At 44.1% G+C, this 20,669-nt stretch overlaps 2 protein-coding genes across 10 annotated transcripts in view; one reads left to right on the top strand and one right to left on the bottom strand.

The window, feature by feature from the left end:
* COA1 (cytochrome c oxidase assembly factor 1) overlaps positions 1-8,663 on the bottom strand; it is a 157,334-nt gene extending 148,671 nt beyond the window's left edge. For 3 of the 9 annotated variants that reach the window (XM_073678199.1, XM_073678204.1, XM_073678205.1), the window contains exon 1: positions 8,430-8,663. The gene's annotated coding sequence lies outside the window, so the exon portion shown is untranslated. Of the gene's footprint in view, positions 1-3,148; positions 3,257-8,429 lie in introns of those variants that run through there. The other 6 variants (XM_073678201.1, XM_073678203.1, XR_012320073.1 and 3 more) reach the window with 5 other exon arrangements.
* A 71-nt stretch (positions 8,664-8,734) lies between these two features.
* The window catches only part of BLVRA (biliverdin reductase A), a 72,894-nt gene continuing 60,959 nt past the window's right edge, over positions 8,735-20,669 (top strand). Inside the window, exon 1 of the mRNA XM_073678197.1 lies at positions 8,735-8,894. The gene's annotated coding sequence lies outside the window, so the exon portion shown is untranslated. The remainder of the gene's footprint in view (positions 8,895-20,669) is intronic.

Below are 20,669 nucleotides of genomic sequence, written 5' to 3'. Positions count from 1 at the left end.
GTGACTCGCAGTGACGTGATAAAGGTGAGCGAGGTTCATATCCAATGAATGCTGTTCACGTCACTGACGTCACCGCGAGCGTGAGAAAGTTCTCACACTCGCGGTGCCATCAGAAAGGTCAGCAGTGTTCAGAGCCAATGAACTCCTTTTACCTCAATGTCAGCGCGAGCGCTGTGGGAAAGTTCTCACTGCGCTCGAATTGACGTCATTGAGATGAATGGACTTCATTGGACATGAACCCCACTCACCTTTATCACGTCACCACAAGCCACTGAGCTGCGCAAGCACCCGCAGTTCCAAGTCTCTGCTGGATGGCACGATGTATAGTCACATCATGCAACAATTCAGCCTGCCATCTAGATGTAGCAGAGCTAGATGCGTCGTGGGACAAATGGATTATTATCTTCACGTTGGGGACAGTTGAGCATTATTTTGCTTTATTATTTTATTTTTTTTACAAGTGACATGAGCTTCAATGGATTGGGCGTTATGGTAAGTATAAGGCTTTTTGGCAAATGTAGATTCGATAAATGAGTCTGTGTCATTATTTCAAATAAAGGACTTTATTCTGGATGTTTGTATTTTATTTAATAATTTAACTAAGGGGTTAGTGATGGGGGCATCTTACAGGTGCCTCTCCATTACTAACCCCTGGGCTTGATGACAGCTGCCAGTACAAAGTTGACATCAACCCCAACCCTATTACAACACTAGCCACCGCACCAGGGCAAGTGGGAAGAGCGGAGACTAAGTGCCAGAATTGGCGCATCTTATGGAATTTGCCTTTTCTGGGGCGGCTGAGAACTGATGTTTAAAGTCTGGGAAGGGGCCAATATCCATGGCCCCTTCCTAGCCTATTAATATCAGCCCCCAGCTGTCAGCCTAGCCTTTGCTGGTTATTAATTATAAGGGGGTCCCACGTCAATTTTTTGGGTCCCCCATTTTAATAATCAGTAAAGGCTAAGTATACTGCTGTGAGCTGATATTAATAGCTTGGGAAGCGACATGGGTATTTCCCCCTTCTCAGGCTATAAACATCTGCCCCCAGCTGTCCGCTTTACCTCTGCTTGTTAATAAAATTCATGTACAGTAAGCTATACACGCAAAGCACTGATTATATATCTCAATCACATATTTATATCTATATGCTGTGGTGTGAAAAAATGTTTCCCCCTTTCTGATTTCTTATTCTTTTGCACGTTTGCCACACTTAAATGTTTCAGATCACAAAACAAATTTAAATATTAGACAAAGATAACACAAGTAAAAACAAAATGCAGTTTTTAAATGAAGCTCTTTTTTATTAAGGGAAAAGAAATCCAAACCTACAGGGCCCTATGTGAAAAAGTGATTGCCCCCTAAACCTAATAACTGTTTGGGCCACCCTAAGCAGCAACTAATGCAATCAAGCATTTGTGATAACTGGCAATGAGTCTTTTACAATGCTCTGAAGGAATTTTGGTCCACTCATCTTTGCACAATTGTAGCAATTCTGCCACATTGGAGAGTTTCCGAGCATGATCCGCCTTTTTAAGGTCATGCCACAGCATCTCAATCGGATTATGGTCAGGAATTTGACTAGGCCACTCCAAAGTCTTAATTTTGTTTTTCTTGAGCCATTCAGAGGTGGACTTGCTGGTGTGTTTTGAATCATTGTCCTGCTGCATAACCCAAGTGCACTCCAGATGGCTGGACATTCTCCGTCAGGATTTTTTGGTAGACAGCAGAATCCATGATTCCATTTACCACAGCAAGTCTTCCAGGTCCTGAACCAGCAAAACAGCCCCAGACCATTACACTACCACCACCATATTTTACTCTTGGCATGATGTTCCTTTTCTGAAATGCTGTTACTTCTACGCCAGAAGTAATGGGACATACAGCTTCCAAAAAAGTTCAACTTTTGTCTCATCAGTACACAGAGTATTCTCCCAAATGTCTTGGCGAGCATCAAGATGTTTTCTGCCAAAACTGAGATGAGCCTTTATGTTCTTTTTGCTCAGCAGTGGATTTTGTCTTGGAACTCTGCCATGCATGACATTTTTCCCCAGGCTCTTTCTTATGGTGGAGTCATGAACACTGACCTTAACTGAGGCAAGCGAGGCCTGCAGTGCTTTGGATGTTGTTTTGGGGTCTTTTGTGACCTCTTGGATGAGTCGTCGCTACACTCTTGGGGTAAGTTTGGTCGGTTGGCCACTCCTGGGAAGGTTCAACACTGTTCCATGTTTTCGCCATTTGTGGATAATGGGTCTCACTCTGGTTCGCTGGAGTCCCAAATCTTTAGAAATGGCTTTAGAACCTTTTCCAGACTGATAAATCTCAATAACTTTGTTTCTCATTTGTTCCTGAATTTCTCTAGATCACAGCATGATGTCTAGCTTTTGAGGATCTTTTGGTCTACATCACTTTGTCAGGCAGGTCCTATTTAAGTGATTTCCTGATTGAGAACAGGTGTAGCAGTAATCAGGCCTGTGTGTGGCTAGGGAAATTGAACTCAGCTTCCCAAAGATGTGATAAACCACAGTTAAAACATTAAGGGGTGTGGGGGGTGGCGGCAATCACTTTTTCACACAGGGCCCTATAGGTTTGGATTTCTTTTTCCCTTAATAATAAAGAACTTCATTTAAAAACTGCATTTTGTGGTTACTTGTTTTATCTTTGTCTAATATTTAAATTTGTTTTGTGATCTGAAACATTCAGTGTGAAAAACATGCAAAAGAATAAGAAATCAAGAAGGGGGCAAACACTTTTTCACAAGACTGTATATATTTAGATATATACTGTATATGTAATGAAGAATATTTAATTGGAAAATTATGTGTAAATGTCAGAATTCTGTATGTAAAAGCGCATGTTAAAATCGCATTGCAATTGGATGGTACTTGCATGGTCCGAGTGCCGTCTGATTTTTTTCTCGCACCTATTGATTTGCATTGGCGAGTCTCGTCCGAGATACGAGGACAATAGCAGCATCCTGCAATTTTTTTTCTCAGTCTGATTTCAGCTGAGAAAAAAATGCGGATGAGCAGAGACTCATAGATTAACTTTGGTCAGAGTGCAATTTTTTATCGGATAGCATTCGTCCATTTTTCACGCAGAGGAGTATGAGCCCTAAGTAGTAAAAAAAAGAACAAAACTTGATTTTTACTCATCCTCTCCGGGTCAAATGTTGAGTCTCCACTACTGCTCCTGTGTTCTCTTGTTGTCTGCATCGTATGCTGATGCCACAATCCTCTGAGCTCACTGACTTGCTGATATTCTGTTAATGCGATGTCAGCGCTGCAAACAACAAAAGCAAGGAAGTGGTAGCGGAGACTCAGGACCAGGGCAGGGTGATTAAAGCCCAATTTGTTTATTCACTACTAAGGTAACTTTTAACAAACTTTTTTGAAAGGGGATAACCCTTTGAATTGGAAATCTTCAACATATACGTATATACACTGCTCAAAACAATAAAGGGAACACTTAAACAACAGAATATAACTCCAAGTAAATCAAACTTCTGTGAAATCAAACTGTCCACTTAGGAAGCAACACTGATTGACAATCAATTTCACATGCTGTTGTGCAAATGGAATAGACAATAGATGGAAATTATTGGCAATTATCAAAACACCCTCAATAAAGGAGTGGTTCTACAGGTGGGGACCACAGACCACATCTCAGTGCCAATGCTTTCTGGCTGATGTTTTGGTCACTTTTGAATGTTGGCTGTGCTTTCACACTCGTGGTAGCATGAAGCAGACTCTACAACCCACAGAAGTTGCTCAGGTAGTGCAGCTCATCCAGGATGGCACATCTATGTGAGCTGTGGCAAGAAGGTTTGCTGTGTCTGTCAGAGTAGTGTCCAGAGGCTGGAGGCACTACCAGGAGACAGGCCAGTACACCAGGAGACTTGGAGGGGGCTGTAGGAGGGCAACAACCCAGCAGCAGGACCACTACCTCAGCCTTTGTGCAAAGAGGAACAGAAGGAGCACTGCCAGAGCCCTGCAAAATGACCTCCAGCAGGCCACAAAAGCGCATGGGTCTGCACAAACGGTTAGAAACCGACTCCATGAGGGTGGTATGAGGGCCCGACGTCCAAAGATGGGGGTTGTGCTCACATCCCAAAACCGTGCAGGATGCTTGGCATTTGCCACAGAACAGCAGGATTAGCAAAGTCGCCACTGGCGCCCTGTGCTCTTCACAGATGAAAGCAGGTTCACACTGAGCACAGGTGACAGACGTGACAGAGTCTGGAGACACCGTGGAGAGCGATCTGCAGCCTGCAACATCCTTCAGCATGAAAGGTTTGGCAGTGGGTCAGTAATGGTGTGGGGTGGCATTTCTTTGGAGGGCCGCACAGCCCTCCATGTGCTCGCCAGAGGTAGCCTGACTGCCATTAGGTACCGAGATGAGATCCTCAGACCCCTTGTGAGACCATATGCTGATGTGGTTGGCCCTGGGCTCCTCCTAATGCAGGACAATGCCAGACCTCATGTGGCTGGAGTGTGTCAGCAGTTCCTGCAAGATGAAGACATTGAAGCTATGGACTGGCCCGCCCATTCCCAAGACATGAATCCGATTGAGCACATCTGGAACATCATGTTTCGCTCCATCCACCAACGTCACGCTGCACGACATACTGTCCAGGAGTTGGCGGATGCTTTAGTCCAGGACTGGGAGGAGATCCCACAGGAGACCATCCGCAACCTCATCAGGAGCATGCCCAGGCTTTTTAGGGAGGTCATACAGGCACGTGGAGGCCACACACAATACTGAGCCTCATTTTGACTTGTTTTCAGGACATTACATCAAAGTTGGATCAGCCTGTAGTGTGTTTTTCCACTTTAATTTTGGGAGTGACTCCAAATCCAGGCCTCCATTGGTTAATAAATTTGATTTCCATTGACGATTTTTGTGTGATTTAGTTGTCAGCACATTCAACTTTGTACAGAACAAAATATTCAATGAGAATATTTCATTCATTCAGATCTAAGATGTGTTATTTGAGTGTTCCCTTTATTTTTTTGAGCAGTGTATATAAACCCACACACACCCTGTGTACACATAAGGTCAGGTATGATGTTATACAATATAGTATATTTTGTTACGTGCCCACGACCAGTAATAATAGCATTCTGGATGCAGCGTATTTTTGCTGCGTCTAAAGTACTGCGTTGTACAATACAAGCTCAGTGGATGTGATTTATAGAAATCTCATGCCCACTGTGCTTCTTTTTTATACTGCGTAAAATCACCTGCAGTGTGGGTTTCCGAGCCGCAGCACGTCAATTTCTCTTGTGGGATTGCTTAGTCTTCTGTGCCAACTTCCCCCATAAACTTGCATTAGATGCGATAAATCCGCAGTTTAAAAAAACACATGCGTTGTAAGTGCGTTTACTCAGGATTTTTTAGCCTGATTTTAAGAAATAAATAATTAAAAAAGGTAAAGCAGACAGCTGCAGGCTTATACTATCAGGTTGGGAAGGTCCATGGGTTTTCAGCCTAAAAATACCAGCGTGCAGCTGTATCAGAATTGGAGCATCATATTAGATGCACCAATTCTGGCGCTTTGTCAAACACCCCCATTACTAACCAGGTAATAAAAACACACACAAACAAAAATACTTTATTTGAATAAAGACTCCCCCACACTTTCCCTCGTTCATCAATTTATTGAAAAAAATCCCATATAGGTCCGAAGTAATCCACTGAATCCGAAGTAGTCCAGAAAAAGATACCTGAAAAACATAAAAAGACAGAAATAAAGACAATAGACACTCCCTCGTTCACCAAAATGTTGATAAGAAGTAGTGTATCACTACCTGGTGCCTGTGAATAGCGGTCACTTTACTGCTATTCACAGGCGCCAGAGACAGATTAGAGGAACGTGGACTAAATTGGACCCGCATGTCAACATTTTGGGTAATAAATTGGTGAACGAGGGACTGTCTATTGACCTTATTTCTGTCTTTTTATGTCTTTCAGGTATCCTTTTCTGGATTACTTTGAATTTGTTGGATAACTTAGGACCTGCATTTTTTTTTCAATAAATTGGTGAACGAAGGATAGTGTGGGAGAGTGTTTTTTCAAATTAAGTGTTTTCTGTGTGCTTTATTTTTTTTATTACTGGGTTAGTAATAGGGGTGTCTGATAGACACCTCTCCATTACTAACCCCACGAGTTGATGGCAGATCGTATTTTTGACAAATCACAGCTGTCATCAACCTCAACTACCATTATCCCGATTGCCAACGCGCCGGGGCATCGGAAAGCGCCGGGCAAAGCGCTAGAATTGGAGAATCTTCTGGGGCGGCTGCGTCTGGTATTTTTAGGCTGGGAAGGGCCCAATAACCAGGGACCTTCCCAGACTGATAATATAAGACGGAAACTGTCTACTTTCCCTCGGCTGGTGATCAAAAATAGGGAGGACCCCACGTCATTTTTTAAGATTATTTATTAGGTTAATCCATGTTCAGTAAGCTACACGCACGGCACTAATTATATATCTTACGGATTTCTGTCTCTCTACCCCTTATCTATATTTTTGCACATCTAGTAACATACCAAAGAGAGACAAAAATGCATGCAGAAAAAACACAAGTGCGCTGAGGTGCGGGATTCATGAGGAAATTAAGCTGCATGAAAGCCTGAACACACACTGATTGTGGGACGTACTCTAAGGCAGAGGTCCCCAACCGCCGGTCCGCGGACCAGGACCGGGCCGTTGGGGTTTTTCAGCCGGTCCGCGGGGAGAGGGGGCCCCTCCAGCCTCCAGCAGGGCCGCCATCATGCCCTGACTCCAGTATGGGGCCCGGCCGGTAGGAGCCCCCTCGGAGCCCCCCTCTTGTGCGTCTCTCTCCTCATGGGGCCCCCGGCCGCATGCTAAGCGCCGGGTCCGGGACATCTTAGCGCTGCGCTGCTGCGGCAGCACCTTCATGATTCCCGACTTCCGGTCATGTGACGGCGCCGTCACATGGCCGGAAGTCAGGAGAACCTGGTGTCAGCGATTTGGACGAGCGCCAGGATTCTGCAGGGATCGCATGGGGGTAAGTATAACAAGTTTTATTTTTTTTTAAATACAATTAACTAGGAGTGGGGGGAATGGGAGATGCACATGGGGGGAGGGGAGAGATGAGAGATGCACATGGGGGAGGGGAGAGATGAGAGATCCACATGGGGGGGAGGGGAGAGATGAGAGATGCACATGGGGGAGGGGAGAGATGAGAGATCCACATGGGGGGGAGGGGAGAGATGAGAGATGCACATGGGGGAGGGGAGAGATGAGAGATCCACATGGGGGGGAGGGGAGAGATGAGAGATGCACATGGGGGAGGGGAGAGATGAGAGATCCACATGGGGGGGAGGGGAGAGATGAGAGATGCACATGGGGGGAGGGGAGAGATGAGAGATGCACATGGGGGGAGGGGAGAGATGAGAGATGCACATGGGAGGGAGGGGAGAGATGAGAGATGCACGGGGGGTGGATGAGAGATGCACGGGGGGTGGATGAGAGATGCACGGAGAGGGATGAGAGATGCACGGAGGGGGATGAGAGATGCACATGGGGGGGGTGAGAGATGCACATGGGGGGGTTATGTTTACATAACTTTGTTGCCTTATGAAGGGCGGGGGGGGCCCCCAAAAATTTCTTGCACAGGGGCCCACTACAGTCTGTGTCCGCCCCTGGGATGAAGTAAATGCAGCTGAACAGCAGCTGTCAGGACAGCTGCCCTGTCCTGCTGCAGGGCGTGATGGGGCCTCAGTGATGCGGCTCCTGGCACAGCACATTATGTGGGGCTCCTGGCGGGGACCTGGTCTACACTATATGATAAGTATGCACTAAACTCCAAATCCCTCCATTACCCCGCCCCGCCCCCTCCTTGCTGGGCCATGGAAAAATGATCTTGCTTCAAGCCGGTCCCTGGTGCAAAAAAGGTTGGGGACCACTGCTCTAAGGCCACGTTCCTACGATTTTCTGCACCAATTAGCTAAATTAGGTCACTTGGGGTTTTTTCATTGCGTTTTTTTTCCTTTACATGCGTTTTTGTCTCTGTTGGGGTGTCATATTTTAAATAAAGGTTTGTCATTGATACTTCCTGGTATTTGGCATTGACAGAACTATTGATAGTCATTGGCATATACATGCATTTTAGGGCTTTTCCAAATTTAATGGAAGTCTATGGGGAAAACCTGCACATAAAACTCAGCGTACCGCAAGAGAAATTGACATGCTGCCGATCTCACACACGCACCGCAGTTTACACTGAGTAGGGAAAAAAAAAAGTCAAAGTAGCAGGTGATTTCTATAGATCCCATTCACTTTGCAGGAAGTGTAAGACGCTGCGGTTTCTGTGCAGTGAAGATGCAGCAGCAAAATCGCTCTGCTACATGACTCCACGGCCTCCCTATAACAGCCCGCAGCATGCACGGCCGCGACCACTCACTGTGTGCTGCTGCTGCAATTCCCGACGCTTCTTTGAAGGTCGCAACTTTATTTACACGTAGGCCAGGTCAGCCATCGCTGATAAGGGCATCCTGCCAGTGCAGCTCTAAGGAAGCGCTCATTTCTAAACTCCGATCAATATCATTAGATATTGCAGAAAGATTTCACACATTCATTATTAGAACTCTCTATACCGGAGATGACAAAACATGCTGTATAAAAGACAGGGAAGGCTCTATCCGTCCCAAAAGAAAAATGGCGGCGGTCTGTGCGCGCAGTGTGATGACGCCATAACGCCATCATCCAATCCCAGTTCTCCCGTCTTGTGTGCTTGTGTCGCTTAGCTGGGGGCTGCCATGACTCAGGCGGGGATGCGCACTTTAGTAGTGCATGTGTTTGGTTCCAGTGCGCGCTCCCGAGCTTCATCCGAGAACTAGTGGACAGCGGCTGCTGATGGTGCAGGGAGGTGAGTGCTGTATGGACGTGTGCTATCACTGCCGGGAATGGAGAGCCATGTACCGGGGGTCTCGTACAGACATGGAGGGGGGTGCATGGTGTGTGTTCTGTAGCGCTGATACGTCAGGCAGGTTTACCATTGGCTTTGAGTTTCCATTCACCATTGTGAGGAGCTCTGCTTGTTGTCATTGACTGGAAACACTTCAGCCCCCCAGGAGCTTTCCACATACATGTTCCCAGTGTCACCCACCCATGTCCTCAGTGTCCAGTGTGGCCCAGCACTGCCCATCTGTCACTTTGTGTCCAGTCTGTAGGACGCTGATCTCCTCTGCCAGTATTCTGTGTTCTGGCATTACATAGTCATGGCCCTAATGCCACCCGCTGCGGCTACTAACCTGGCGTTAGGCTGTGTGCCCACAATCAGCCTTTGGGGCGTTTTTGACATTGCGTGCTCTCTGTGCACATTTTTCCCATAGATCTGCATTAGATGGAGACAATCTGTAGGTTAGAAACATATATGCGGTTTTAGTGTGTTTCCACTGCAGAAACGCATCAAAAACACATGGAATCCGAACATGGCTGTATCAAAAAAGTCTTATAAGAAACAAACTGCTTAATTTAAAACGACATATCAAAAAGAGACAAAAAACTCAGAGTCAAAAACGCGATAGAGACGCATGTAGGAAACACACTAAAAAACGAATGAAAAAATGCCTTTAATCTACTTAATAGGTGCAGAAACTCAGCAACATCAAAAGCTGATCGTGGGAACGCAGCCATATATCGTGTCCCCCCCCAGGCATACCATCTGCCTGATGGAACAGCAAGCATGGACGCACAAGTTCTCTGGCATGCTCATCAGCTCATAGCCTGTTTTCAAGTTGGTGGGTAGTGATGTGGCAAACATTAGACCACTTGTAAATCAGCCCCACTCTGGTGAATAAAGGGTTGTGCACCTAATTATTTCTCTGTATATTTCCCATTATATGCAGATTTTTTTCTGCATCGGAGGATATCTGGAGTTACTTTCCACTGCAAGCATTATTCTTAGGGAATAATAGCTTTGTAATAAGCTGCAGTATGGAGGCACCAAGTGCCTGTCTTACATTTTGTTTGCACCACAAGGGGGCAGCAGGTACAGTGAGACACCTAGTGCTGGGAGGGGGCAGCAGGGACAGTGAGACACCTAGTGCTGGGAGGGGGCAGCAGGGACAGTGGGGCACCTGGTGCGGGGAGGGGACAGTGGAGCACCTGGTGCGGGGAGGTGGCAGCAGGGACAGTGAGGCACCTGTTCCGGGGAGGTGGCAGCAGGGACAGTGAGGCACCTGGTCCTGGGAGGGGGCAGCAGGGACAGTGAGGCACCTGGTGCGGGGAGGGGGCAGCAGGGACAGTGGGGCACCTGGTGCGGGGAGGGGGCAGCAGGGACAGTGGGGCACCTGGTGCGGGGAGGGGACAGCAGGGACAGTGAGGCACCTGGTGCGGGGAGGGGGCAGAAGGGACGGTGGAATAATTCTCCCATGTCTCCTGTTGAAATGGAGTGTTGGTCACATATGGCCACTACCCCATAATTTATTAATTTTTGGGACTGTTAGAGATAGTGCCCATAAATGATCAAACAGTACTTGTTTATGGTCCAACATACATGCAGGCTGAACCTGCTCTCCAGCACAGCCCACCACCTGTTTGGGGAATGTTTCCAGCCTCACCTCGTCTGCCTGCAGACTAGTCCAGGATCTGCCATACTAAGGCTATGTGCCCACGATGCAGAAATGTTCCGGATTTTTTCCTGAGCGTTTCTGCATCTTACCTGGCAGAAAAAAACGCATACGGATTTTACATGCGTTTTTTCTGCCATGGACAAGCGGATGTGAAGCGTTCTTTACATGCATTTCTGCATGCGGGTTGTCAAGCGCTTTCCATGCGATTTTAGCATCACTTGGAAAAGTGCTTGACAACTTGGTCACACTATATAAATCAATGCAAACGGCATGGATTTATATAGTGTGACCAAGTTAATAGTTAAAAAAAGAATAAAAATGGTAAAAAAAAAAACAACATTATACTCGCCTTCCGATGGCCCCCGGTCTCCTTCTCCGGTGTGTCCGGTGTCTTGGGGGGCGGCTTGCAGTAGTGTAAAAGGACCTTCCATGATTTCATTTAGTCATGTGACCGCCGATGTCAGCGGTCGCGTGACCTGTCACATGACTAAATGACGTCATGGAAGGTCATTTTACGCCATCGCGAGCCGCCGGGGAGCCAGGACGCACCAGAGAGAAGACCGTGGGCCTTCAGAAGATGAGTATAATGTTTATTTTTTATTTTAAATTCTTTTTTTTTTTAACAGGTACTATGGTACCCGAGTCTGGATGAGAGTCTCCTCTTCTCCAGACCTGGGTACCATCCGCACATTAAATCGCTTAATATCCGCATGTACAGATGCAGTGATGCGGATATTATGCGATTCAATGCAAGTCAATGGTGGCGAAAATGCCGTGATTCCGCAAAATTAATGGACATGCTGCGGATTTTTCCGCATTGATAATCCACAGCGGAAATTTCTGCAGCATGTGCACAGCACATGCGGATTATCATTGGGGAACATGGCAGACCTTCTACCAAGCGTTTTTTAAAAAACGCATCTTGGGCACACAGCATCCAAACTAATAACAATGTGGACAGATGTGCGGAGAATGGGAAAAAATTTGCATTGTGCCGTATTAAATGGCATTCTGTAGTAGGCTGCGTTCACACCACATTTGGTTTATGGCAGGGTTACAGTGTAAAGAAAAATACACGTCTATATGTCTGAGAACAGTTCAAGAAGAGAAGCGGTGGGACTTCCATACTTTCCTGAGAAAATGAGATTATCCGTTTTAAATGTTAAGATTGAAATTTAGGAATTGATAATGAAATTTTTTTCAGATATAAACATTTGTGTACTGAATCCGTATTTTTCGATGTTCCAGCAGCTGTGAATTATAGAGCTGTAGTCAATGCACCAGATAAACCAGTAAATCCAGATATCATGTTCTTTTTCATCTGAGCTAGAGTAATATGACCTTTATAATGGAGAGCTATGCCGCCGAATGCATGTGGATAGGTAAAACACTGAGTGATTTATAGAAAACTGAATAGCCAATGCTTGAAACTACTGCTATACATGAGGGAGATTTGCTGAGCAAAATGTGCAAAAAGTCTTAAGCACTATGATAAAAATGGAATATATGGTGATTAAGAACGTTTTTAAATGGTCACTGTTTTAATAAACTGCATAAATCAATAGTACAAGTTCTTAAGAGTCTTTAACCCCTTCATGACCTTGTGATTTTCTGTTTCATTTTTGTTTTTTACTCCCCTTCTTCCAAGAGCCATAGCTTTTTTTATTTTTCCGTCCACATAGCCGCATGAGGGCTTGTTTTTCACAGTACCATTTGTACTTTTAAGTGACCTCATTTATTTTATGTGATGCACTGGAAAGCGAGGAAAAAATTCCAAGTGCGTTGAAACTGCAAAAAAGTGCAATTCCACATTTTTTTTTTTCATTAACCACATGGTAAAACTGACCTGGCAATATGATTCCCCCGGTCAGTACAAGTACGCAGCGACCAAACATGTATAGTTTTTTGTTTATTTAAATGATGAAAAAAAAATTAGGAAATTTGTAAGAAACAATATTTTGCTTGTGTCGCCATTTTCCTAGACCCTTATAGTGGTATTCCCATCTCCAAGATCCTATCCCAAGATGTAGTAGAGTAGGTGTAATACTAATAATAATATAATATTAGAATAAACCTCCAATTAGAAATGTAGTATAGTTTTTCTGATTCGCTCTATGTCTTCCCTCGTGTGCAGGCACGGCAGGACCTTAGGTATCCATGGTTACAACCACTAGCAGCTAACTAACAGTCACTATATCAATGGACGTAACCATGGATACCTAAGGTCCTGCAATACCTGCGCATGAGGAAAGAGACATAGTGAATCAGAAGAACTATTCTACACTTCTAATTGGAGGTATTTGCTAATATTATTATTACACCTACTACATATTGGGATAGGATCTTGACTTCCTCATAAAAAAAACAATCAGCTCAAATCTGTCTTAATTGCATGTGTTGGTCTGATGCGTCAGGTTACAGCTCATATTATCTTCCTATACTTCCGCACTGGATCCACAGCCGCACAGTTGAGTACTGCAGTGTAATGTCCTACATACTACTTCTGTCTGTGTGATACAGAGAAAGAAGAGCAGAAATTCATCTGTGTGTGCTGTGTATAAGGCCACGGCCCCGCTATCAGTATTTGGTCAGTATTTTTTCTCAGGCGTGGGAGCCAAAACCAGGAGTGGGTGATAAATGCAGAATTAGTGACTTGTTTCTATTATACCGTTTCTCTGATTGTTCCTCACCTGGTTTTGGCTCCCACTCCTGAGAAAAAATACTGACCGAATACTGATAGCGGGGCTGTGGCCTAAGAGACATAATATCACATAGTCTCCCACTACTATATCAGAGGGGAAAAATGCAAGATACATTTCTGCCCATTCTATTATGGCCAGAAATAATGTTATTTCTCATGTACACTCACATACCAGCCTGTTCTGAAAAGTTTCCTGAAACTACATACACTTTACCACTACTAACTTTACCTTATCAGGTTTTGAAAAGTTTTAAAAGAAAAAGGCAGAGGTAAAACATTCCAAACCTGACACTTTATGCCATAAATTATTGACTTGTTATGTATTCCAGCTATGGGATGGACGGGATGGCATAAGACAAGGAAATTGATGAGTGGCACTAAGGACCCCAGAAGTTGGGCTCCAATTGATCACAAAGTGATTGCATTTCTTAGCAAATACCCATTTAAAGGGAATCTGACAGTGAAAACTTGCTTCCCAAACCTTGGACAGCATATATCAGATACTGGCTGTATGATCTCATCCAGGTATGTTTAGCTCTGAAACAATGCAGCATTTCTGAAAAAACATACTTTAAAAGCTGTGTGGACCGATCCACATGGGCGACTGGTTGAAAAGATGGGTTTCTAGCGGCTTTCCCCTGGCCGCTGCCAACGACTGACAGGACTCTCCCTATACACGCATGCAGAAAGAGACCCATCACTCAAGGGGAGTGGGCAGAGAGACGCCGCTTGGAGCTAGTCACTAGTGGACAAGTCTCCCTTGCAGCTCGATCCGCATTGGTTTTTAAAGTTTGTTTTGCTCTGAAACATCGCAGCATTTCGAGTTAAACATGTGTGGCTGAAATCATAATGCTAATATCTTAAGGCTGCGTGCCCACTATCCGTTTTTCAAGCGTTTTTGCCGCGGAATTTCCGTAGCGAAAACGCTTAAACACTTGATAATACGTGCCCCATGGTCCCCAATGATAATCCACATGTGCTGTGCACATGCTGCGGAAATTTCTGCTGTGGATTATCATTGCGAAAAAATCCGCAGCATGTCCATTAATTTTGCGGACATACAGCGTAATTGCCGCCATTGACTTGCATTGAATCGCTTCATATCCGCATGACTACATGTGCACATGCGGATATTAAGCGATTCATTGTGCGGATGGTACCTGGGTCTGGAGAAGAGGAGATTCTCCTCCAGACCCGGGTACCATGGTACCTGTTTAGAAAAAAAGAATTAAAAATAAAAAACATACATTATTCTTACCTTCCGATGTCCCCCGGTCTCCTCTATGGTGTGTCCTGGCTCGCGATGGTGTAAAAGCACCTTCCATGACGTCATTTAGGCATGTGACAGGTCACGCGACCGCTGACGTCAGCGGTTGTGTGACCTGTCACCTGACTAAATTACGTCATGAAGGTTCTTTTACACCACCGCAAGCTGTACAAGAGACCGGACGCACCGGAGAGAAGACCGCGGGCCATCAGAAGGTGAATATAATGTTGTTGTTTTTTTTTTTTATTCTTTTTTTTAACTATTAACTTGGTCACACTATATAAATCCATGCCGGTTGCATGGATTTATATAGTGTGACCAAGTTGTCAAGCACTTTTCCAAGTGATGCTAAAATCGCTTGGAAAAGCACTTTACAACCCGCATGCAGAAATGCATGCAAAAGCGCTTGACAAACGCTTCTACCTGGCAGGAAAAACGCATCTAAAATCCGCATGTGTTTTTCCTGCCAGGGAGATGCGGAAAAAATCTGCAGCATTTCTGCATCGTGGGCACTTAGCCTAATACATTCCCCGTGGATCGAGCAGCGTATCAGCTGTCAGGTTTCATATAATGGTGTGATAAAGGTTTTCTTTCCTAACCTATTTGACTTTAAGCATGGAGAGACAAAGCTGAATGATACGGCAGGATGGTTCCTCAGTGTTAATATTCACGGAGCATTAGACATTTATCTTAGCAACAGAAATGCTATAATACAAATAAGGAAATATATACACACACACAAAAAAATAAGTTTTTGATACACTGCCGATTTTGCAAGTTTTCCTACCTACAAAGAATGGAGACATCTGTTATTTTTATTGTAGGTACACTTCACCTGTGAGAGACAGAATCTAAACATAAAAAACAGAAAATCATTTTGTATGATTTTTACATAATTAAATTGCATTTTATTGCATGAAATAAGTATTTGATCACCTACCAACCAGCAAGAATTCTGTTAGTTTTTCTTTAAGACGTCCTCCTACTCTGCACTCATTACCTGTATTAATTGCATCTCTTTGAACTCGTTACCTGTTTAACAGACACCTGTCCACCATTGCCAAGACCAAAGAGCTGTCTAAGGACACCAGGGACAAAATTGTAAACCTGCACAAGGCTAGGATGGGCTACAGGACAATAGGCAAGCAGGTTGTTGACAAGGCAACAACTGTTGGCACAATTATTAGAAAATGGAAGAAATAAAAGATGACTGTCAATCTTCCTCAGTCTGGGGCTCCATGCAAGATCTCGCCTCATGAGGTATGGTGATTCTGAGAAGGGTCAGGAATCAGCCCAGAACTACATGAGAGGACCTGGTCAATGACCTGAAGAGAGCTGGGACCACAGTCTCAAAAATTACCGTTAGTAACGCTGTCATGGATTAAAATCCTGCAGGGCACACAAGGTCCCTCTTCTCACACCAGCACATGTCCAGGCCTCTTTGAAGTTCGGCAGTGACCATCTGGACGATCCAGAGGAGACGTAGGAGAAAGTCATGTGGTCAGATGGGACCAAAATCGCACTTTTGGTATCAACTCCACTCGCCATGTTTGGAGGAAGGAGTACAACCCCAAGAACATCGTCCCAACCGTGAAGCATGGTGGGGCAAACATCATACTTTGGGGGCGCTTTTTCTGCAAAGTGGTCAAGACGACTGCACCGTATTAAATGGAAGTTGATTGGGGTCATGTATTGCGAGATTTTGGCCTGTAAACAGAGCATTGAAGTTTGGTCATAGCTGCGTCTTCCAGCAGGACAATGACCCAAAACACAGCCAAGGCAACTAAGGAGTGGCCTATCCTGTCTCCAGACCTGAACCCAATAGAAAATCTTTGGAGGGAGCTGAAACTCAATGTTGCTGAGCGACAGCCCCCTAACCTAACCTGAAAGCTCTGGAAATAATCTGTATGGAGGAATGGGCCAAAATCCCTGCTGTAGTGTGTGCAAACGTGGTCAAGAACTACAGGGAACGTCTGACCTCTGTAATTGCAAACTAAGGTTTCTGTACCAAATATTAAGTTCTGTATTTCTGTTGTATCAAATGTGTAATTAGGATTTTATTTCATTAAATATGTAAAAATCATACAAGGTGATTTTCAGAATTTTTATTTTTAAGGTTCTCTCTCACAGTTGAGGTGTACCTACGATAAAAATTACAGACCTTTCCATTCTTTGTAGGTGGGAAAATGTGGAAAATCGCCAGTGTATCATACTTATTTCCCCCACTGTATATAATTTATATATTTTATTAATTACAATTAATTATAGACACAAACTTTTAAAAACACCCCATTAAAACCTGTAAAAAAAAAAAATCCTGATGATGCTAATACACAAAACGCACGTCGGGGTTCTGGGCAGTGTGGGCTACTTCATGGTGCTTTAAATTGAACCTGTCACATCCTAGTTGCTATGTATACTGCCCCCCATTGCTTTGTTAGTGATGCAATATATTCTACCATTTACTTAGTGAGTTACAGGTTTATGTTGGTTTTGGGGACTTCAACAAGGGTTATTAATTAATATTTGGATATTTCAGCATGGGTTTTTGGGTCCACTATTGGTCATTAAATCTTAACAGTCAATATCGACCCTTTAACTCCTTTCTGGCCCAAGGCATACTAATACGTATCTGGGCCTTATGGGCCAGATACGTATTAGAATGCCCTGGCGATTTTCGCCCGCACAGAGGCTGTGCAGGCGCGATCGCCGCCGGGTGTAACTTCTCCCTGTGCAGCACTGACAGGCTGTATAGCACAGGGATGGTGCTGCATTCTTATGCTATACAGATGATCAGAATGTGAGAAGTGAAAGACTCCTAGTGGGATTTTGTGTAAAAGTGAAAAGTGTCAACAAATTGTCGGCTCAAATTGTTCGCTTACACCATGTTGCGTTTGGAGAGCCCCTGTGTGCCCAAACATTGGAGCTCCACCACAAGTGACCCCATTTTGGAAACTAGACCCCCCAAGGCACCTATCTAGATGCATAGTGAGCACTTGGAACCCCCAGGTGCTTCACAAATTGATTCATAAAAATGAAAAAGTGTTTTTTTTTTCACTCTTTCATTTTTACAAATCAATTTGTGAAGCACCTGGGGGTTCCAAGTGCTCACTATGCATCTAGATAGGTGCCTTGGGGGGTCTAGTTTCCAAAATGGGGTCAATTGTGGGGGAGCTCCAATGTTTGGGCACACAGGGGCTCTCCAAACGCAACATTATGTCCTCTAACAATTTGAGCCGATTTTCCATTCAATTTGTTAGCTGATACCATGTTGCATTTGGAGAGTCCCTGTGTGCCGAAACATTGGACCTCCCCCACAAGTGACCCCATTTTGGAAACTAGACCCCCCAAGGCACCTATCTAGATGCATAGTGAGCACTTGGAACCCCTAGGTGCTTCACAAATTGATTCGTAAAAATGAAAAAGTGGAAAAAAAACACTTTTTCATTTTTACGAATCAATTTGTGAAGCACCTGTCGGTTCCAAGTACTCACTATGCATCTAGATAGGTGCCTTGGGGGGTCTAGTTTCCAAAATGGGGTCACTTGTGGGGGAGCTCCAATGTTTGGGCACACAAGGGCTCTCCAAACGCAACATGGCGTCCGCTAATTACTCAAGCAACTTTTACAATCAAAAAGTCAAATGGCGCTCCTTCCCTTCCGAGCCCTGCCGTGCGCCCAAACAGTGGTTTTTCCCCACATATGAGGTATCTGCGTGCCCAGGGGAAATTGCACAACAAATTTTGGGGTCCATTTTTTTCTTGTTACCCCTGTGAAAATAAAAAAAATTGAGTCTAAAGTAACATTTTTGTGAAAAAAGTTAAATGTTCATTTTTTTCTTCCACATTCCAAAAATTCCTGTGAAGCACCTGAAGGGTTAATAAAGTTCTCGAATGTGGTTTTGAGCACCTTGAGGGGTGCAGTTTTTAGAATGGTGTCACTTTTGGGTATTTTCTGTCATAAAGACCTCTCAAAGTGACTTCAAATGTGATGTGGTCCCTAAAAAAAATGGTTTTGTAAATTTTGTTGGAAAAATGAGAAATCGCTGGTCAACTTTTAACCCTCTTAGCTCCCTAACCAAAAAAAATTTTGTTTCCAAAATTGTGCTGATGTAAAGTACACATGTGGGAAATGTTATTTATTTACTCTTTTGTGTGACATACAGTACAGACCAAAAGTTTGGACACACCTTCTCATTTAAAGATTTTTCTGTATTTTCTTGACTATGGAAATTGTACATTCACACTGAAGGCATCAAAACTATGAATTAATACATGTGGAATTATATACTTAACAAAAAAGTGTGAAACAACTGAAAATATGTCTTATATTCTAGGTTCTTCAAAGTAGCCACCTTTTGCTTTGATGACTGCTTTGCACACTCTTGGCATTCTCTTGATGAGCTTCAAGAGGTAGTCACCGGAAATGGTTTTCACTTCACAGGTGTGCCCTGTCAGGTTTAATAAGTGGGATTTCTTGCCTTATAAATGGGGTTGGGACCATCAGTTGTGTTGTGCAGAAGTCTGGTGGATACACAGCTGATAGTCCTACTGAATAGACTGTTAGAATTTGTATTATGGCATGAAAAAAGCAACTAAGTAAAGAAAAACGAGTGGCCATCATTACTTTAAGAAATGAAGGTCAGTCAGTCCGAAAAATTTGGAAAACTTTGAAAGTGTCCCCAAGTGCAGTTGCAAAAACCATCAAGCCCTACAAAGAAACTGGCTCACATGAGGACCGCCCCAGGAAAGGAAGACCAAGAGTCACCTCTGCTTCTGAGGATAAGTTTATCCGAGTCACCAGCCTCAGAAATGGCAGGTTAACAGCAGCTCAGATTAGAGACCAGGTCAATGCCACACAGAGTTCTAGCAGCAGACACATCTCTTCAACAACTGTTAAGTGGAGACTTTGTTCAGCAGGTCTTCATGGTAAAATAGCTGCTAGGACACCACTGCTAAGGACAGGCAACAAGCAGAAGAGACTTGTTTGGGCTAAAGAACACAAGGAATGGACATTAGACCAGTGGAAATCTGTGCTTTGGTCTGATAAGTCCAAATTTGAGATCTTTGGTTCCAACCAATGTGTCTTTGTGCGATGCAGAAAAGGTGAACGGATGGACTCTACATGCCTGGTTCCCACCGTGAAGCATGGAGGAGGAGGTGTGATGGTGTGGGGGTGCTTTGCTGGTGACACTGTTGGGGATTTATTCAAAATTGAAGGCATACTGAACCAGCATGGCCACCACAGCATCTTGCAGCGGCATGCTATTCCATCCGGTTTGCGTTTAGTTGGACCATCATTTATTTTTCAACAGGACAATGACCCCAAACACACCTCCAGGCTCTGTAAGGGCTATTTGACCAAGAAGGAGAGTGATGGGGTGCTACGCCAGATGACCTGGCCTCCACAGTCACCAGTCCTGAACCCAATCGAGATGGTTTGGGGTGAGCTGGACCGCAGAGTGAAGGCAAAAGGGCCAACAAGTGCTAAGCATCTCTGGGAACTCCTTCAAGATTGTTGGAAGACCATTTCCGGTGACTTCCTCTTGAAGCTCATCAAGAGAATGCCAAGAGTGTGCAAAGCAGTCATCAAAGCAAAAGGTGGCTACTTTGAAGAACCTAGAATATAAGACATATTTTCAGTTGTTTCACACTTTTTTGTTAAGTATATAATTCCACATGTGTTAATTCATAGTTTTGATGCCTTCAGTGTGAATGTACAATTTCCATAGTCAAGAAAATACAGAAATCTCTTTAAATGAGAAGGTGTGTCCAAACTTTTGGTCTGTACTGTATCTCTCTGATTTAAGGGCATAAAAATTCAAATTTTGAAAATTGCAAAATTTTCAAAATTTTCGCCAAATTTCCGTTTTTTTCACAAATAAACGCAAGTGATATCAAAGAAATTTTACCACAATCATGAAGTACAATATGTCACGAAAAAACAATCTCAGAATCAGGGGGATCCGTTGAAGCGTTCCAGAGTTATTACTTCATAAAGTGAGAGTGGTCAGAATTGTAAAAATTGGCCTGGTCATTAACGTGCAAACCACCCTCAGGGGTAAAGGGGTTAATATTTACTCGTGTGTGGTACTATAAAA

This window comes from Phyllobates terribilis, unplaced genomic scaffold (assembly GCF_046119375.1).
Source record: "Phyllobates terribilis strain yellow unplaced genomic scaffold, ASM4611937v1 Scaffold_4__5_contigs__length_816908805, whole genome shotgun sequence".
Taxonomy (NCBI): domain Eukaryota; kingdom Metazoa; phylum Chordata; class Amphibia; order Anura; family Dendrobatidae; genus Phyllobates; species Phyllobates terribilis.
The sequence above is the reverse complement of the archived record's forward strand: the minus strand, read 5'-3'. Positions and strand labels throughout refer to the sequence as shown.